Below are 15343 nucleotides of genomic sequence, written 5' to 3' on the forward strand. Positions count from 1 at the left end.
ATCTTTACAAGTGGGAGTTCTAGAAAAGCACATCCAACACAAGTTCAGCAAAACACATCTGAGGTTCGCAGTTCATTAGGGACATCGGCAGAAGGGCTGGCTGCAGCCTGAACATATGCTAATCACCTTGGCATCACTGCAATTTCTGCCACGAGACATCTCAGAGTTGCCGTTGGTATAAATGTGTCAGACTCAAGTAGTCGTTGTGTAACTCTTACATTTAAAGTCCATGCCAGCAGCTTTGAAAAGTCTGATGTCAAGGGTAATAAATATAGGTCTAGTGGGAAGGTATACTCTATTAGGGTTTTGCATTTAACATAGGCAATAAGGTACAGCCTTTGGTTTTACTACTCTTGTTTATTAGAAGTCCTATATTCCTTACATGAATATGACATAAAGTTATTTTTCTCATGCTATTTAACTCTAACTTCTCAGAGAATATGTTATCTGCTACAGTGGGCAAGTCAATTACTGGTAGATTAAGATATTCATTTCAATATTTTTTTCTGAGTCTCTGGGCTATAATATCTCTACAGTGTCTACTGTATCAACGCATTATGGATTCTTGTTTTAGTTTTTAAATGGATTTTATAATTATTATTTTAAAGACTGATTTTACAGTGAGAGGGCAAGACAGTGATCTTCCATCTACTTGTTAACTCACCAGATGGGCACAATGACCAGAGCTGAGCTTATCCAAAGTCAGGAGCCAAGTGCCAAGAGCCAGGAGCCAGGAGCCAAAAGCCAGAAGCTTCTTCTGGGTCTCTCACATGAGTGCAGGGTCCCAAGGTCTTGCAGTATCTTACACTGCGATCCCAGGCCATGAGCAGGGACCTGGATCAGAAGCGAAGAAATTGAAACATGGGCCAGAGCCTATATGGAATGCCAGGACTGCAGGTAGAAGATTAGCCTGTAAAGCTACAGCAGTGGCCTAAATTAGAGATTCTTAAACACAAACACCTTTGTAACATTTATATATTCATAACTTGCCTACATTACCCCCAAGTGTTAAAGATAGTGAATAATTGTTTCTTGGCCTTTTGGCTAAGATGAAGTGTAAAAGATAATGAATAGGAAGGAAGTGTGTCTCCATCATAAATTACAGTAAGATATTTCAGGAAAAAAAATCGGTTGTTGAACACAAAAGAATTTCCCTTCTTCATGTTAAATAATTTATATCCTCTCTCATTTGTTTAATCTGCACTATCTCTTTTGGGAATGGGAAAGGTTTCTTGATAAAGTGAGAAATTGTACATTTCTAATAAGATTAATGATTTTCCTATAGGAAAAGCCCAGAGAATGCTCAGTAAATATCTGATAATGATCGTCAAAGTATCCATGTTATGGCACTGTGCTTTTAACTCTTTTTTTAAATCGACATAATATAGAACATGCCCAATCAGTATTTCAAAGACATTCCATTTTATTTATGAAAATGTAATTGAAACTTATTGTTACACAGACTTATTATAAAACATTTGATTGGACCCAGCGCAATACCGTAGTCGTTAAGGTCCTCGCCTTGAACACACCCTGGGATCCCATATGGGCTCCAGTTCTAATCCAGGCAGCCCTGCTTCCCATCCAGCTCCCTGCTTGTGGCCTGGGAAAGCAGTCAAGGATGGCCCAAAGCCTTGGGACCCTGCACCCGCATGGGAGACCTGGAGGAAGTTCCTGGCTTCTAGCTTCTGGCTTCCGTTCGATGCAGCACCAGCCATTGTGGCCACTTGGGGAGTGAACCATCGGACGGAAGATCTTCCTCTGTCTCTCCTCTCCTCTGTACATCTGCGTTTCCAATAAAAATAAATAAATCTTTAGAAACAAACATATAAAGACATTTGATTGGTGAATAAAAAGGGAGCATGATTTTCACATTTTTCTAAATAGCAAAAGATTTGTGAAGTCAGGTAAACTCTACTCACAGAAACCAGTTAATAGACATTCCACTGAAAATGTAGGTTCTTATTTCTGAGTGGGTAACATTTGTATTTTTTTTCTATGAGACTCTTCTTTATCTCGTGCTAACTTTAAACAATGGGAGCATTATTTCTGTTTCACTTTGGATGGGAAGGTTTTCTTTTATGATGAAGTCAGATTTAGTTCTGTGCCCAGCAACTGTGTGAGCCCAAGCTGTCTTCCCTGGAAGAGCACTAAGACTGTGTGGAAGGGCTAGGCAACCCAGGATCGTCGGGGGTTGTGAACTAGGTCCTGATGGCTTCTTAGCTAAAACAGACCAAATAGATCACTGCACCTCGATTCATTGCAAGAAAACAATGATTGTAAAATTAGTTCCACAAAATTACTGCTTCACCCTAACTGTACCTTGGTGACTTATGTCCCCATTTCATTGATGCATGTTTGTCCTTCTAAATTTACCTAGATAGAAACGCCTAAGATCAAAAAGGAGAGAGTGGAATGCAATACTTTAAAGACAATTCTAGGAAATTATTGCTCACAGCAACTATGTGAAATACGTATGAACACTACAGGAAATCCAGAGAGCAGCATCGTCTAGGTAGATACAGATGGGTGTCAAGTCCATGCTCAAGGATAACAAGAATTGCACAGGAGTCTAGTTTAGAAACTCAGGGTCTTCATTCTGGGAAACACTTTTAAAAGCATATAATCATTCTTATGGCATTATGTTTTGTGTGGTGTAAGCTCTTTCACTGAATAGTTTGGATGTTTTCAAGCAGAATGGAAGGGTTGTTAGGTCACTGAGTTCAGTCCAATTACATCTCAGAAAGAATATTCCATCTGTGCAAACTACATAGAAGACATTGTTGTAAAGTTGTCTTTTCATCTAAAATGAAGGTGAATTCATGCTGACATGTATGTGCGTTTAATTTAAAAGGCAATAAAAGCACCTAAGAAATAGTATTCTTAATTCTAAAGTATTTCTTAAAATGCATTTAAACCTAATTTTTAAATAAAATTATATGTACAATATAGTCTAATCCTTAGAATGCAAATAGCATTTTGCAAGTTAGCCTTAATGATCCTCAAAGTAAGGAAAAAAATACAGAAGCTCAAAAGTTGCTAGGCAAAGACCTAATGGAATATTTCAGTTTCCATGTTTGGTTTTCAGTTGCTTCATCTGATTTAGAAATTCTATCATATGTGTGTTATTTAGTGACCTCCAAAAATAAGTATTGGTTAAATGAAGGGATTTCCACAAATTTTCAACACAGATCCTGATATAAGGAGATGAATCAATGATGGTTTACTCTGTCCATTGCTTAGTTATGTTTTGATTAAAATCTGTGAATTTCTGTAACAACTTTTTTTTAAAGATTTATTTATTGTATTACAAAGTCAGATATACACAGAGGAGGAGAGACAGAGAGGAAGATCTTCCGTCGGATGATTCACTCCCCAAGTGAGCCACAACGGCCGGTACACGCCGATCCAATGCCAGGAACCAGGAACCTCTTCCAGGTCTCCCACGCGGGTGCAGTGTCCCAATGCATTGGGCCATCCTCGACTGCTTTCCCAGGCCACAAGCAGGGAGCTGGATGGGAAGTGGAGCTGCCGGGATTAGAACCGACGCCCATATGGGATCCCGGGGCGTTCAAGGCGAGGACTTTAGCCGCTAGGCCACGCCGCCAGGCCCAATTTCTCTAACAACTTTTATTCTAGTATGCCTACCCAAATTTTAATTTAACTTTTTATTCATTACAGATAATAAGTTTTACATACAAAGTTTGTTTTGTATGTACATACTTTGTTTTGAAGTCATGACATTCTTTATTATGTTATGCTTTAATGTGCCGTTTGATATAGAATTTAAAGATAAAGGTACATTTCTACATATACTTAAGATGATAGGTGTTCTTGCTTATAACCAAATCCAACATGCAATTTTGTGGGAAAATATATGACACATTTTCAAATATTTATAAAAAATTCTCTTTATTAAATCCTCCTCATGCAAGTTTGCATTTCTGATGGCAAATATATTTTGATGTTTCCTTGACCCATAAATTTATAGTAGAAATCACAAACCTAATCTTTTTAAAAGTTTTTTCTATTAGTATTATTACTGGAAAGTCAGATTTACACAGGAGAGACAGAAAGATCATCCATCCACTGGCTCACTCCCCAAGTGGCCGCAATAATTACAGCTGAACTGATCTAAAGTCAGCGACCAGGAGCTTCTGCCAGGTCTCTCATATGGATACAGGGACACAAGGCTTTGGGCCATTCCCTGTTGCTTTCCCAGGCCATAAGCAGAGAGCTGAATGGGAAGTGGGGCTGGGACATGAAACAATTCCCATTTGGGATTCCTGTGTGTGTAAGATGAGGATTTAGCCATTGGGCTGCGGTGCCAGGCCTAGAGCCTATGTTTTAAAACTGCCTTACATTAAACAACAACTTTCATGTTCTATGTTTCATTTTTCTCACATTCCCGCATGTAATAATAACATTAATATTCTAGACTTTTTGGAATAATTTAATTGTTACATATGAAAAAGTGCTCTAAACAATCTAGACATATTGAGTTTTATAAACGTGGTTATTATTAATACAGCCAATGTTAGTAAATATGAAGTTCTTACCACAATTAAAATCTGTGTCAGGCACAATCCCTAAAATTGACCAACATGCTCAAATGGTTAGTCAAGTCAGCTGCAAAAAAATGGAGAGTGGTTAACAGAATACACAAGGGAATACTTCTCAGTTTTATTGAATGACTTTTTCTTTATTTTTATAGAAACTTTAATGTGTGTTTAATCTCAGATGTGTTTTTTGTACGTAAGGAATGATTTTAGGTTAATTTCTCTAAAATATTTTTTGTATAAACATATGTTATAATATCCCTGTTCCATCTTTTTAATTTAAAATGAATGCAGATAATTGTGACAAAAGATTTAATTCTAGGCATCATATTTAAGACATTGGAATACTACTAGAATACTTGGAAACAATTTAACAATTATTTCCACAAAATAATTGAGTAAGAAAATAGAATTTTTGGATCATTAGAACCATTTAGTCCATTAAATCATTAGGACCAGGTCTAGACCTGACTGTTGTGGCCATATGGAAAGTTAGTTAATAGATAGAAGATGGGCCCGGCGGCGTGGCCTAGCGGCTAAAGTCCTCGCCTTGAAAGCCCCAGGATCCCATATGGGCGCCGGTTCTAATCCCGGCAGCTCCACTTCCCATCCAGCTCCCTGCTTGTGGCCTGGGAAAGCAGTTGAGGACGGCCCAATGCATTGGGACACTGCACCCGCGTGGGAGACCCGGAGGAGGTTCCAGGTTCCCGGCTTCGGATCAGCACGCATCGGCCCGTTGCGGCTCACTTGGGGAGTGAATCATCGGACGGAGGATCTTCCTCTCTGTCTCTCCTCTGTATATATCTGGCTGTAATAAAATGAATAAATCTTTAAAAAAAAAATAGATAGAAGATCTGTTTTCTCCCTCTCTATCTCTGTAATTTTGAATTTAAAATGAAGAAATCTTTAGAGAGAATGAGAGAGAGAGAGAGAGAGAGAGAGAGAGAGAGAGAGAGAGAGATATTCAGGGAACTTTGTATGTCCAGTTTCACATCACTGGAAAATAACACTTTACCAATCTTCAACTGTGTCTTATGAGGTATTCTGTGATTGGTCATTCACATATAAAAATCAATTTCTTCCTTGTTGGTGCTTGTCCTTTTCCTAGTGAGAATTTTCAATAAAATCATTTTACACACATCTATTTAACAAATTCAGAAAACACTGTCTGAATCTGCCTACTTTAGGCACTAAAGTTACCAAACTTAAAATACTACCCTAGGGGAAATAGTGTCTAGGAATATGTGCTGTAAGTTAATTGCATAGGCTGACATGTGGTTCAGCCAGTTAAGTAACCACCTGTAATGCCAGCATCACACATGAGCAGCAGTCTGAGGCCTGGTGGTTGAAATTCCAGTCCAGGTTCTTGTCAATGCTTGCTAAACCATTCATCAGACAATGTTCCTGGGAAAAGAGTAAAAGATGATCTTAGGTCCATGTGGGAAGAGCTGAATATCATCACTTGATCTTGATTTCGGTGTTTCAATTCCTTTATGCTATGAAACAGCAGTTGGAAGATCTCTCTCTCTCTCTCTTTCTTTCTCTCTCTTTCTCTTTCTCTCTCATATTTTTCCTTTTCAAATTAATCTTTTAAAATAGATGTAGTCATAATACTATGCTTCAATGTACAATGTGTTAAATGTGCCACAGCACAATGACATGCAATAAAATGGACAGAACCCAACATTATGTATTTATTCTTTAAAATCTGTATTAAATCACATGAAATTAAATAACAAAAGACACTGTAAATTTGCCTTACACTGATCTGAAATCCATACAAATTAAAGATATAAACGCATATAAATTTCATGAATATTGTGGTCGAGAGGTCTTTTGTTTAGAAGTACATATTCTGTCTCTTTTAAAATATATATTTTGTCTATTTTAGAAAAAGAAATAGGAATGCAGGTGGTCATTTTCAGTCATCAAATAAAACAGTTACTGAAATTTAAAAAAATTCAAAATACAAATAGATTGAGTCGATATGGGCTTCAATGAAAGAAAAAATAGTAGTTTTATCAAAGTGTTTGCTTTTGCAATACAGATTTCTCTAGGACTTGTATACTTACAAGCAAAACTCTGCAAAGATTGAAAATCGGAGCTGGTATTCCCTTCAGAAAAACAAGCACACTTCTCTAAGAGTCAGTACTTGTTAGGGAAACACTATTTTCTTGGAGATTGTGAAATATGTTTACAGGACAGCGGCTTACAAAATTTCCTTTCCTGGCCCTTTGTGCAATGATATAAATGTCCTTTATTGTTTATCTTCTAGTGCATTTTGCCACATCATTGAAAGGTAATAATGTAGTTGCTTCTGAGACTCCATGACATGGCAACCACTGAATACCAGATCACATGTTTTCATCACTCTCCATTGGTAAAGAAAAATCTGCAGTTTAACAAGATCCCAGTAGAGGAGAGTGCCAATCAGGTAGTCTTATGCTACACTTCTTTCCAAGCCAGTTTATAGATGTTCCCACCTTGCATTTTCAGATGCTCAATTATTCATATAAGAAAATTGAGTTTTGCTTTCTTAGGTATTAGTTACTGGCTATAGGACCTTAAACAGGTAGCGATATTACTGATCTAGGTAAGATTAGGTTTTATATCACACTAGGAAAAAATGTATGTGTTCTGGAGAGAAAACAGGTAACACATTTTATTCTGGAGTATTTCCTGCAGATGGGTGGGCATTCTACTTGGCTTACAGTTATTGGTAATGGGGCCAAAGTTGAATGTTTACTAAAAGATAATATTTACATCAAAAACATGCTATATCACTTGATATAATTCCATTTCTATATTATTTTTAAAAACATAAATTTCAGCCCCAAAGAATATGGAATTCATGAAAAGTAGGGAGATTATTCCTTATTACAAGTTGTAATGGATAGAAGCCCTAAATTGCAGCTAGTGTCTTGTGCCATTGAATATGACTTTAATTGTAAATAAAGTGTCTGCAAATGCAATCTAATTAACCTCAGGTCATTAAATAGGCTATAATTCCATATAATTGGTGTGCATATAAGGAGAGGGAATTTGGATGCAGTTTCCAGGAACAAAGAGACAACGTAGCATCGGATGGCAGCTGCAAACAGAATGCCAAGGATTGACAGCCACCACCAGAAACGGGAAAGGAAGGAAGGGTTCTTTTGTAACAGGCTTGAGATGGAGCAGGCCTGCTGACAAACTGACTGCAGTCACCAAGTTCCCAGAATTGTGAGAAATGAAGCCGTACTGTTGTGAAGTCATCTCGTTTGTGGCACTTTATTATGACAGGACAAGATAATTGATACAGAAGTCCAAACCATTCATCAGAAAAAGGGGACAGTTAAAGCACGTGGCTACTGCTGGGTGAGCAGAGCTGGTGAGATAAAAATGGAATCCTTTCTGATATTTTTGATCTCTCGGTAAATTCAGAAACAATAGAAAACAGTACATGAGAAGTAATGGGATGCGAGTTTAAAGAGTTGGATAAACATAATATATGGTCAATTTAGATGGCAAGTAATTGAATAAAACATTTTATGAAGAATAATTCCTACCAATACTGAGGGCCCAGATGTAAATTCTGTTCACATACATACTAAGACTATGTGTGTGGTTTCAGATTTTTTTTTTGGAATATTCAACCACTTTGAAATATGGATGAAATGTTGTGAAGAGAAAACAAAAGAAGATGGACATATATTGCTACAGAAGTGCTCAGTGAAGTGATTGCAGTTACAGACTCCACAACTACATCTTAAGGATTAGTGGGAAAATGCAGGATACACACACAATAGAGCCAACTGGTGTGTGGTCTTGGTTTGTGATCAAATCTATTAGGGAGGTTACTTAAAGTATACATATTTGCAAGAAGTGTAAAAAAAAATCAGGTTTAAGGGTATAATGCATAAAATAAATCTTGAAAACTGTCATTTCATATTAAACTAAGCTTTCCAAGGGTTTTCTTACAAAAAGAGAAAAAAAGGAATAAAAGATTTATCTTTCTTTAGCAGGTGGCAGAGAAGCAGCGGGATGAGTTAGCTATTCCACTGAGGTTCACTCCCAACATAGCCGCAACAGGAACTCCAGCTGGCTGTTCCAAGTGGGGGGCAGGAGACAGACACCTCAGCCATCTTCCACTACTCTCCTTGCTTTGTTGATAGGGAACTGACTCAGAAATAGAGCAGGAATTGACTTTTTGCTCCAGTTTCGTACATAAAGTTGCAGGCAACAGACACAGTGCCATGGCTCAGTGGCTAAATCCACACCTTGCATGTACCACGATCCCATATGGGTGCCGGTTCCTGTCCCAGCTGCTCCACTTCCCTTCCAGCTCCCTGCTTATGGCCTGGGAAAGCAGCAAGGGGTGGCACAAATCCTTGGATCTCTGGACACACGGGAGAATCAGAAGAAGCTCCTGGCTTCAGAACAGCTCAGCTCTGACCTTTGTGGCCACTTGTGGAGGGAACCAGCAAACAGAGGCTCTTTCTGTCTGTTCCCTCTGTAAATCTGATTTTCCAAGAAAAATAAAGTTAAAAAAAAAGTTGCAAGGATTTGGGTCATCTGCACTGTTTTCTCATGCCAAAGTCAGGGAGCTGGATGGGAAGTAGAACAGCTGGAACATGAACAAGGGCCCATATGGGATCCTGGTGTTTGCAGGTGAGGATTTGGCCACAGAGCCATTCATTGCATTGGGTCTCCTGACCTCTTTTGAAGGATGTGTCATTAGCTGTATTGTGACCATGCAACTATGTGGGAGATTGGGAGGAAGCTCCTGGCTCTTGGCTTCAGTTGGGGTGTGAACCAGTAGACAAAGATAGTTCTTTCTGTCTTTCCTTCTCTCTATAAATCTGCCTTTCAAACAAAAAGAAATAAATCTACTCATTAACAGAGAGCTAGATTGGAAGTGGAACATCCAAGACAAGAACCAAAGACCTTGGTGGTTGTTGGCAACACAGTTAATAGTTTAACCCACAACACAGCAACATCAGCCCTGATATTGTCATATTTAAACAACAACTATATGGAACATCCAACTAAATTTACCATTTATATCAAAACGGCCCAAACTAGAAAACATTGTGCTCAATGAAATAAGCCAGTCCCCAAAGGAAAGATATCATGCATGATCTTTGATATATGGTGACCTTCATGCAGAACACAAGATCAATGGATGTACAGGGAAACATGTGTATACATGCATTCATCTAGAGGAACTGTGTCATAGAGACTTAGATGGACTCCCAATGAAGTTATTAAATATATCTTGAAAATAGGATGCTGGACTATTTACCATTGTCTATATCAAGTGTCATGATGCACTTAAATAGAAGAATGATGGGGGAAAACAGCATGGGGCGTTCAGGGCAGGTTAACGGAGGAAGGAAGGAGAGGAAATCCCTAAGCCTTTAGAACTGTATCGTCAAAAATATAAAGAAAACATATAACGGAAATAAATTACATTTAAAGGACAAAGAATGATTTTCAGTATGGATCTGAAGTATCAGTTGGGGCCTATATAAACTCATACTTCTTGGACACATGTGAAATCCTGTATTTTTTTCTGGCATATCCATCTTTATAGCAGAGTCACACACTCATTTGGTGCTGTAAGAGCTCCGGAGCTGACAGGATGTGAACTCCTGACATGTTTACTGCATGAGTCTGAAGAAAGGAAAAGTCACAGGATGACAGTCGAAACATTGCTCTCCCTGAACTGGCCCATGTGTATGAGTGATTTACTAACCTTTTCAGTAGCTTTACCAAAACAAACAAACAAACAAACAAACAAACAAAAACCAAAAGAAAAAGTGAGAACTTGTAACCCTACCAAGAAACCTAGGCCACAAATAAAACAATAAGATAATGGTTTATGAACAATTTTATTATCTTTGAAGCCTTTCTTTCACTTTTGAAGATAATCTCTCTGGATTTGAAATTGCAGGCTTGCAATACTTCCTTTTTTCCCAAAGGCTTTCCATTTATTGTTCCAGTCTCCTCTTTCTTGCATGGTTTTTGCTAAGAAAACTAACAGGCTTATTGACTGTGGCTATTTAGGTAGCTTGCCCCATGTCTCTAACCCTGCCTCTTGTAAAGTTTCCATTTGTCCTTGGCTGTGCCACATCTACACGTGAACTTTGGCTGTTTATCCTTCCTGGTGCACTCTGAACTTACTGGATTTGTGTCTCATCTGAGTCTGATTCTGCAGTTTGCTTTGTCTCTTCAGAATTTGTGAGTGTTTTTTCATATATAATTTTAAAATACTTTTTCTATTTGTGCTTGAAAACTCAAGGTGATAAATCAGTGGAAACTGAAGGAAAAAAGCAGTCTTGTGAGGATCATTGAAGTTATTAGAGTTAATGGGTTCATTGCCCAAAGGTGGGCTTTGCTGAATGGTTTTCACAGCTGTAGGTTCAGAGTTGGTCTTTACCTCTTGTCTAAGAACTCCTAAAAAGTGACTCGGGCTTGCAGCTTTTGCAACTGTTATGGACTGTTAGTATTTAAAAGTCCTTCTGTGGTGCTAAGCTGTAAGAGAAGAAAAGCTTTTACAATGTTTTGATTAAATGAAATTCTGTTAGCTTTTTTGTCCTCCTGCCAGTATGACTTCTTCACAGGTGTTTCTTACTTTGCCTGGTAATTTACATGTAGTCTGTGAATAAATGCCTTTTTCTCCAGATTGGAAAATCTTATCACCTGAGGAGTAAACCCTTACGAGCAGAATTCTTTGCCGGTGCTTTGACCAGGTTCCATTTTCTCTCACCTTGCTACAGGCTTGAAGATAACTTGTGGCTTTTACCTTGAGAAGTGTTGGGATTTTGAAAATAAAACCCACGGCAGTGTGAGAGCCCTTCCCTGACACCGGAACTTCAGAGTTTCGTAGACCGGCGCTGGGGTTCCAAGGCTTTTTCAGTTAATTTCTCCAGGCTTCTGTTCCAAGTAAGTAACTTCCCTTCAGTAACTCTACCCATGGAGAGGTTAAGTTTGGTAAATATAAGTCGTGTTCTAAGAATGGGAGTGGTGATTCTGAACTCTTTATATTTCAGAGCTAAAATTGCATGTTGAGACAGCATATAGCGGTTGGTTCATTTGTTAAGTAGTATAACCAGGTTAATGACTTCAAAATGTATTGCTGTTGTCCTGTTTGCATAAAAATAGGAATGGCAGATAAATTAACACAAAAATGAGTATTTTCTTTAGAGGTTGAGTTTCTAAGTAGCCTTGCGGTTTTTCTGTGTGTGTGAGGGCTGTGTGTTATCCATTATCCAGCAACATTAAGTTAACTTACAGTAGATAACATCATCCTTTGTAAAATAATGACACAAACTGTGGAAAAGCTGCATTTATTGATTTATTTTGGTGAGCGTAGATTGCTGCATTGAAAACTTGAAAGTGTTTAGCTTCTTCATAATACACTGCAGAACATGGACAGTAGTGATCCAGTACTGCACTTGTATATATTACGATGTAAACTTTGTATGTGCAAAGCATAGATAGGAAAGAAAAACAGCTTCTTCAATCTAGGCAGGTTTGTCTGGACCATAAATTAAATTGATGTCAAATAATAGAAAAATCACCTAAATTATGTATATGCGAGCGCTCAAGAAACAAATGAGACTCAGAAGGGCCAGGTGATTGCAGTTGATAGAGAATCTTGTACTACAGAAAGAAAGCAGCATTTTGGGTTTCCAGGCCACAGTTTAAATTATGGGGGGATGACAGGAGGAAATGTCCTTCGCTGCTGAACAAATGTTACCTTGTCATGCGGATAATGCGTCTCAGGAGACAAAAATTACCTCAGAGCAGTTCTCTTCCTGGTACAGTCGCTTTTCCTTCCTCCCTGTCAAATTCACTTTTTCTAATATGGATTGCTTTAACACTAACAATTTTCTTCATGGGTGTCATTGTGCTTCTCAAATACGGTGTTTGCGTGTATTTTTCAAAATATCCAAACTGAAGTACTCAATAGGCCAGAGGTGTGTTCTGGGGTGGCATTTTACGGTCTTTTAGGTTTGTAGTTTAGGGTGATGTGTTCAACACCTTCACAGTTTCTTACAGTGTGAGTGATGCCTTGCAGTGTATGTCTGGGTGTACGGATAGGACAAGTCACATGAGGTTTGTGTTTGAATCTTTTAAAAAGTAACACCGTGTTATCTAGGATCAGTTCTATGAAGCTGGAAAAGAATGAGGCTCATGCCACATCATAGGTCTGTACAATGGGCAACAATTTTGCCAATTCCTGCATAAGGCTGGTGCAAGAAAATAGGCATTATTTTGTCAAGTGAAGAGCAGGGAGTCTAGGCTGCTACCGCTAAATTCCTTTCTCTTCAAGTGTTAGGGTAAGGAATCTTGGATGAAAGTTGGGTTGAGAAGTGCGTGTCAGTTCAGGTGCAGGATTCTGATTGGAAGGCAGTTCTCTTGGACCTACCTTGGTGGCCAGTGACAGATTGGTGGTTGTATACTGCAGGAAGGTTTGACTGATAGCTGAGAATACTTCATCCAGTCCAAAAGCTAAATGCAGGTGCTTATCACTGCTCAATGAGTGAGGTTCAAAATTTAAAAAGCCTTACCCACAGTCTTTTTCCCACTTAAAGTTAGGATGTAATTTTAAGAAGATATGAATCATTTTATGTATCTCATGCTCTGGGATCTTGTGGAGCCAAACGAACCTACTGCATTACCCCTCAACTAATACGACTTTTTCTCATTATCTTGTTTCTGTTTTTTTTTGGTTTTTTTTCAGATCAAGGAAGTAGGCTTTGGCATATTATTAGATATCTACACTGTTATCTAGTTTAAACCACTAGAATTAGAACATTATACCATTTATTTATATGCATTTTTGTGTCCCTAAATCTTTTCAATCTGGGTTTTGTCTGTGGGATTGCCTCAATATATGTTTCTGGAATAATTCTTTTATTAATCAACCATTGTCCATAAGTAGAACAACAATGATAAAGATTACTTGCAAATAACTGGATCTCCCATCACAGCAGATCATTTTTTTTTTGCTCTCAGTGAGGACTGCTTATAACACTACTGACTAGACAGACCGAAACAACTTTATTTGAATGCATTTGCTCAAGTAAGAGTGGCTTTGTCCAGGACAGTTCAGGTATTCCATTTTTTAATATGTGGTTGACATTAGATGGTCCCCTGATTTTTTTTGGCTAGAAATTCCAAAAAATGATTATTGAGCTAGTGTAGATTTTCATGGAATGGGAAATACTGGTGTTACACTGTGGAATTTTGTCAAGGAGTAGACTCTTACCAGAACATGACGGTACATCAATTACCTGAGTTTTCAAAGGTGACTTGGGGTTTTTTAATTATTGCTTTAATATGTTTTCTGCACTTACCTGTGATTTCTTCTGACAGTAGTAGCAATGTACAATATTCACATAAGTTTGCTAAATCATTTTAAATACATGGGAGGATGTTGCCCATTCACCAGGGACCTATAATCTTTAGACGGCAGCGAGGATGCAGAAGCATCGACATTGTGTATGGAATTTTTTCTTATCCTTTCCCAGATTAGGAATAAAAAAGAATTCATATGTAGATTTATATAAACACAAAAGCACATATTTTCTGTGTGGCATTCACTTGTGTCAACTTTTTGTACTATGAAAAGGTACAACTAAATCTGTTTCCTTGAATGACTGGAATATAGATGTTTTGAGTAAAAAAAAAAAAGATGGGTAATTTTTTTCCATTGACATTCAAACTACATCAAATTACAAATCACTCTCAAGACATTCAGCTTTCCCTTTACATTCAAATATGCAAGATGACACTAACAGTCATTTATAAATCTTCCTAAGCAATCAACTGTGAATAAGCCAGGCATTTGACTTTTATTTGGCATGCTATTTTGTTCTTTAAGTTTTCTGCAATTAGTTTCCCAAAATATAAGTTAGTTTTCCAAAAAAGAACCACAAAGAGTTATACCAGATCTCAGCTGAACAGAGGACATCTTGAGCAGAAATTTACACTGTAATTTATCAAATTCCTGCTACTTCTTAACCAAAATGTAAAGGAAAAAGGGAAACAAGCTGTGGCAATGTCAGTCGTTTGTCTTTTCGTGGACTGTAAGCAACGCACAAGGATGGTAAAGGTAACAACAAATGGAGTGCCAAAATTGGCCTGCAGAGGGCCAGTGTGACTGCTCATCTGTGAGGTGTCAAGCAAATTCAAAATTTTTAACACTTAATTGTTTTTAAAAGGTTTTTTGATTAAATTTTTATTGGAAAGTCAGATATATACAGAAAGGAGGAGAGACAGAAATGAAGATCTTCTGTTCAATGATCCACTCCCCAAGTAACCTTAATGGCCCGTGTTTCGCCAGTCTGAAGCCAGGAGCCAGGAACCTCCTCCAGGTCTCCCATGCAGGTGCAAGGTCCCAAGGCTTTGGGCCGTCCTCGACTGCTTTCCCAGGCCACAAGTAGGGAGCTGGATGGGAAGTGGAGCTGCCGGGATTGGAACCGGCACCCATATGGGATCCCAGAGTGTTCATTGTGAGGACTCTAGCTGCTAGGTCACAGCGACGAGCCCAAGTTTACAACACTTGAAATGTGTCTCCCATTTTGAACTATTGAAGGATTTTGCCAATTTTATAAGAAAGAAATCTAGTTTACTTTTTTCATTAAGGATGTTACCAATTTTTAACACTTTATTTTTACTATTTGTTTGAAGGTACATTTATTTTGAAGATACATTTATTTTTATTGGGAAGTGAGATTTACAGAAAGAAGGGGAGACAATGTTCTTCCATCCACTGGTTCACTCCACAGGTG

Source organism: Ochotona princeps, chromosome 4 (assembly GCF_030435755.1).
Source record: "Ochotona princeps isolate mOchPri1 chromosome 4, mOchPri1.hap1, whole genome shotgun sequence".
NCBI lineage: Eukaryota > Metazoa > Chordata > Mammalia > Lagomorpha > Ochotonidae > Ochotona > Ochotona princeps.